Below are 5,758 nucleotides of genomic sequence, written 5' to 3'. Positions count from 1 at the left end.
GGGAGTTTTTTTTACAATTTTTGAAAAAAAATGACAAGACATGTTAGAATACAAAAACTTAAATTTATTTGGTTATTTTACATTATAAATCATGTTAAAAATATGTACATTTTATGGTGAAGACCATAATAAAAGTGCAAGTTTTTACATTTTTTCTTTAGAAGTGGATGGTTTCTGTAGGCTTTCTAGAACGACCTTCTTCGTTGGTTCAGTCGGAAATTGTTTCCGATTAGCCTCTACAATCTGCAGCAACAGCTGTTTTTCCTCCTCATCATTTGTTATGAGTTTGTTAAAATCTTGAAATAGTTTAACACCTCTTTCTGCGATGTCATTGACCACTTTGATTTTATTTACAGTATTTTTTGCCTCTTTGAATTCTGGCGTCTGTTCCCATTCACTTGGGTGCTTGTTCAAAAAGCTTTGCTTAATGTTTAGCTTAGTAAACAACATCATTGTTCTACTATTAGCGAAATCTGCCAATTCACATTCATCACTTAATAAATTGGCATTTCCTCTAATCATCCTGGGCGGTGCAGGGACAGACATCTTATTCACGATGCTCACTTTGTTTTCAAGGCTCACTTTCGTGGAAAAAAGTGATAATCCGACCAGTTCGTCGGATAGATACCACAAATGTTGCTGGAACGCTTTTTTGATGGTTTTAGCTATCTCTCCATCAATCGCGCTGTATTTCCTAGCCTCTTTCCAAAACATTAGGTCGTTGAAAGCTGCATTGGCGCTGATTGGAGCCTCAACCCAGTTTTTCACGTACAAAAGTGCTCCGAAACGGACAAATCTGTCCAAGTTTTCTTTCTCCTTGTTTGTGAGATGGTAAACTCCCTGACCTTGGAAAAGGTACAATTTATATGCATAAATAAGCTTAGCCATCCACCGAGCGTGGTGTATAGGCCCAGGTGCTCTCCAGTGAATTTTTTCTATTGTTTGTCCCAACACCAACAGTGTCAGTTCAATAAGTTCGAGGTAGTCATCTCGAGGCTGGTCTTTCTTACTAAGATGATGTATCAGGGATTCGATGGCACTGTTTTTTAACTCAGCTTCTCCAGGGGAAAAATTTAATGGTGTGTAATCTGATCGATCAACTGCATTCCATGATTCCTTTAACCTTTTAAATATGGGAATTTCAGGAGAGCTTGAAGGTCCCAAACATAATGTAAGTACTTTGCTCAAAATGATTTCCATTATGTGATGGCGACACGGCAACCATAGAAGTTCTTTGTTCAGCGTATTTTCAATGAAAGTGCATGCACCACTCTTGACACCAGTGTTGACGGCTGTTGTGTCAAATCCCATACCAATGATTTTATCATCAAGATTCCATGTTTTAAGAGTTTTAAGTACTGCATCTCCAGTTTTCGAACCTGTTGCACTAGCCAATTTTGGCACCCCCAGTAGTTTCTCATTTCCACCAGCATAGGAAACTAGCACTGGTAGTCTATTTACTTTTTGTGAACCTAAAATGTCGGGCAAGATTTTGCTGTCCCAATGAACAACAACTGGTTCTTTGATGTCTAAGTTTGATTTCATCTCTGTTGAAAAATTCTGCCTTGCTGCTTCTCGTTTTCTTTTTATAGAACTTCTTGAAAGCGGCAATGCCGCAGGATCATGGCCAAGTGCGGCGGCAAAAGGAATGATAAGCCTTACAGCTTCACGATCGGAAACTTTATTCCTGTCTAAAGCCCCTACCACATTCATGTCAAAAAGGCTCTTCTTAGCCTTTCGTTCAGAAACATCTTCGCTCTTGCCACCTAAATCTTTTTCTAAATCTTTTTTGGACGAAGGTTGATATAATTCATCATCAGAACCACTTTCAGAAATGCTTTTGGCACTTGAACTATCATTAAAGTCATCATCGGGTGGATTAATAGAAGAAGACGTGGATTTTGCAGCAGAAACAGACTTTTCTCTTCTCTTCTTTTTCAAATCTTTCTAGTGCTCTTTCTTGTTTTGTAGTATACTCTTTGTCTTGAGATGAAATGATCATTTTTCTCTCAGTTCTTTGGTCAATTAAAAAATCTTTGTCTTGTTGTATTTTCATGAGAATTAGAGCATCTGAATGGGCAATGTCAAAAAGCTTTTCAATTTTGTCTACAAATGATTGCTCGTTTGTTCTTTGTTTTTCTGCCTTTATTTTTCTTTAAAAGTAGCCACTGTGAATGCACACTTTCAAGTTTTTCAATCGAATCCTTGGTATATTTAGTCGGGATTAGGGCTTTGCTCCAAACTTCATTCAATTCTTCAATTGTGCTATGACTAGCGTTCCTGACAGATTTTTTTTCACTTAAAAAAAAGTGAAATCTTAACAAAACTTCTTTTGTTGTAGGAAGTTGGTTCTTCTTTGTTAAAGGTTCTAAGTCCTTAACACCAATTAAGTAAACACTGTCCGCCTGACGCGTCTTAAGAGCAGTCATTTTGATTGAAATATAGTTCAAACCTGAAACAAAAAAAGGCGTTAATTACCCGAAAGTATGAGTTTTTTATAGAAATTTATGAAAACTAAACGTTGTTGAGCACTGCCTTCTATATGTTCTAGGGTGCTAAGATTTTGCATAGATTATTATTTTATTAGATGTAACAAAATGAGAGGGTCCCTAGGTCTCTAAAAAAAACTTGAGTTTTTTGGACCACCCTAATCAGCATTCCATTCCTCAATTTCATCGGTTGATAAGCTGGTACCGACACCCAATTTCAAAAGTAATTGTCTAGTGTCTTCAATTTCACGCTCATAATCAAGATTTGAAAGCAGCTCTGACAATGGCAGATCATCTTCTTTATCAAATTGGTCATCGTCCCAATTTAAAATTTGGTTCCATGCCTTCTCCAATACGGTTTGGGGTAAATCATTCCATGCTGACTTCAACATTAAGATTGCATCACGAATTGAATGCCTTTTTAGCATATCATGAACCGAAGCATCTTCTTGAGCGACAATATTCGACAACAGCATATTTCGATATTTCAGTTTTGCTATTTTTATTGGATTTTGGTCCATTGGCTGGATGACGGCTGTCACATTCGGTGGAAGGGACATTGCCACAATATTTCCGTCGTCAGAGCAAAATGAATCAATCGGTGAATGTGCGCTACAATTATCCAATAAGAGAATTGCTTTCGGTGGAATGTTGTTTTCGGCACTAAAACGTCGCACCTATAAACATTAGCAATGAATTCGAATTAAAAAAAGAATTATTTTTTCAACAATAAAATTCACTTCTCACTTCTTTGACGAATTCGTTGTGGAACCAATTGCTGAATATTTTTTTTGTCATCCAAGCATTGGCCGAATGATCATAGTTTAGTAATGCGCTGTTTCTGAATTTTTCGTCCTGGGGCGGTTTTTTCGCAAGCGGCAACGTATGTTTTGTCTGGTAAAAGTCGGTAAAAGAGTCCCGATTCGTCTGCATTGTATAACTGTTGATTAGTGGCATTCATTTCATTCATTTTTGCGCGCAAACTATTTATAAATGATGTAATTGAAGTGGTGTCACTAGATAATATTTCCCCACACACTTTCAAAAAACGCATTCCAAATCGACGTTTGAATTTGGTTAACCAGCCGTCACTCGCATTGAATTCACTTTCTTTTTTGTCTGGATAAATATGCGCGAAAAAAAACTTTGCTTTGGCCTTCAATATAGGCCCATTTATCGGACAATTTCTCTCTCTTTGGTTCATAAACCACTCAAACAATTTTGTTTCCATTTCAGAATATTCGGCTTTGTGTAACGTTTTTTTTTTAGCCCGTTCAAGTGAATTTGATACCGCTGCCATAATTTGTGTTTTATTTTTCTTCATTTGAGAAATTGCTGAAACAGAAATACCGAAATCGAACGCTACACGACTTGCCGTCACACCAGCATCTAAACGATTGAAAATTTTAACTTTTTCTTCAAGCGACAATCTTTTTTGTTTCGAAGCAGACATTTTTAATCGATTCAAATCAATAAATAAAAATGTAATTAATGTATTCCCATAATATTGCTGACCTAATGCGTTCGCAATGGAATTCCTTTCAACACTGCAATATTGGCGCTAATGTATACAAAGATGCGATACAAGCAAAACAATGACAAATAAATCAATGTTTACTTCGATTGAGCAAGTTCACGCATTAGCAACATAATTTATTGTTCGCTCAGCCGATTTGTATGGAACGCTCGGAAAACTTAAAAAAATATTAAGATTTCAGAACAGTACATTATGCGCCAGAGCCGTTTAAGTTTTCTGGACTTTTAAGATTTCTGAAATTTAAGATTTCTGAGCGTCAACTGTAATATATTTTATGCCTTACCTATATTTCATTGTGAAATTGTGTATTTTGTATTTTATGTCAATTGGACGGACCTCATGTCCAAGAACTCCCAGCGACTGAGCCATCTCCGCATATATACATATGTGGGTTCTTTCGTGGACCTCGCAATTAAGCTGCCTTCTCACCCCATATATCCAGAAATGCTTCGTCCGCAGAAGGAAGCCAAATAGTTTTTGATTTTTTATGGTTTTCCATTAAAATCAATAACTTTAATTTTATTTTTTGCGCGCACAAACGCTTACCACACGAAAAATATTAAACGTCAATCAAATGTCATATTGACAAATTGCAATCATTGTTGCCATGTTTCGATAAGAATGCAATAATAAATGAGGAAAATGAACAACATTGCCACCACTTAATAATTAAATTAGATGCAAACCCAACAAAACACACTTTGAAAAATGGGTTTAGGTATGGAGATGTGTTTTAATTTTGTATGGGATTTGACAGGTGTTTTGTTTGGTGTTTGCGCTAAGAACACAATAGCGGCAGAGAACCCAAACTCCGGCTGCGGTGGAAACGTAATATAAGGTGACAATTCCGTTGGAGTAAACAATGCTTTTGCACACGGTGCCAATATCATTATCATAATTATGTTATTAACTGATGTAAATATGTATCTATGTGCATTTTATATCCCAGCATCAGCTTGGTTTACAATGCAACCCAGTACTGGCGTACTGGAGGGGAAAATAAACTTGTGGATCATTGTCATTGTTAACTTATACTATTAACTCGCGCAAGCGACGGCGTTTATTTCTGTCGCCTTCACTTTGAAAAATGTAAACATGAAGCGTCTGAATTTTTGCCTTGCTGCTATTGCGCAGGCCGTACTGCATAAAGTCGTTTAGACACGCCATTTTGGGGATGAAAAATAGTCTTACTTATGAAAAATGCTATTTGCAAAATATTCGCTACACTTTGCCACTTGTATTGCGTATTGTAACTTGATCGCACATCAATGTTTTATTATATAGGTTGAGCCCCCCATTGATGTAGGTTGTGGTATTAATTGGCTCTACTTACGCGACATCGACCCGTTAATGGAGTTAATTAAAACAGTTTAAACTCTCGAGAACCACTTAACTAGTTTATTATTACATTTAATGAATATTTGAAAAATTACAGGACAAAACTTAACTCGTTCATTATTACAATTAATGAAAAATGACAACGTAAAATTTAAGCACGTCTTAACTTAGTGTGAGTTACTCTTCGACTGACTCTAACTTTCATTTCACTTTTTCTCGTGAAGTCAAGCCACAATTGTTTTGTCGCTTCACTCCCACATATGAGGCATTCTCTGAAAAAAAAGCCACTTGAAAAAAAAAAGTTCTTTATTTTTTTTGGCAATAATATATCTTATAGTATATGTAAAAACTAAAATAAAAAATATGGTTTTAGGTCCGTGTAATGCGGGGCTGC

At 36.3% G+C, this 5,758-nt stretch overlaps 1 pseudogene; it reads right to left on the bottom strand.

Annotated features, from left to right (window-relative positions):
• Positions 1 to 2,647: 2,647 nt before the first annotated feature.
• LOC128864668 (jerky protein homolog-like) lies at positions 2,648 to 4,033 on the bottom strand (annotated as a pseudogene).
• Between the last annotated feature and the right edge of the window lie 1,725 nt (positions 4,034 to 5,758).

This window comes from Anastrepha ludens, chromosome 5 (genome assembly GCF_028408465.1).
Source record: "Anastrepha ludens isolate Willacy chromosome 5, idAnaLude1.1, whole genome shotgun sequence".
NCBI lineage: Eukaryota > Metazoa > Arthropoda > Insecta > Diptera > Tephritidae > Anastrepha > Anastrepha ludens.
The sequence above is the reverse complement of the archived record's forward strand: the minus strand, read 5'-3'. Positions and strand labels throughout refer to the sequence as shown.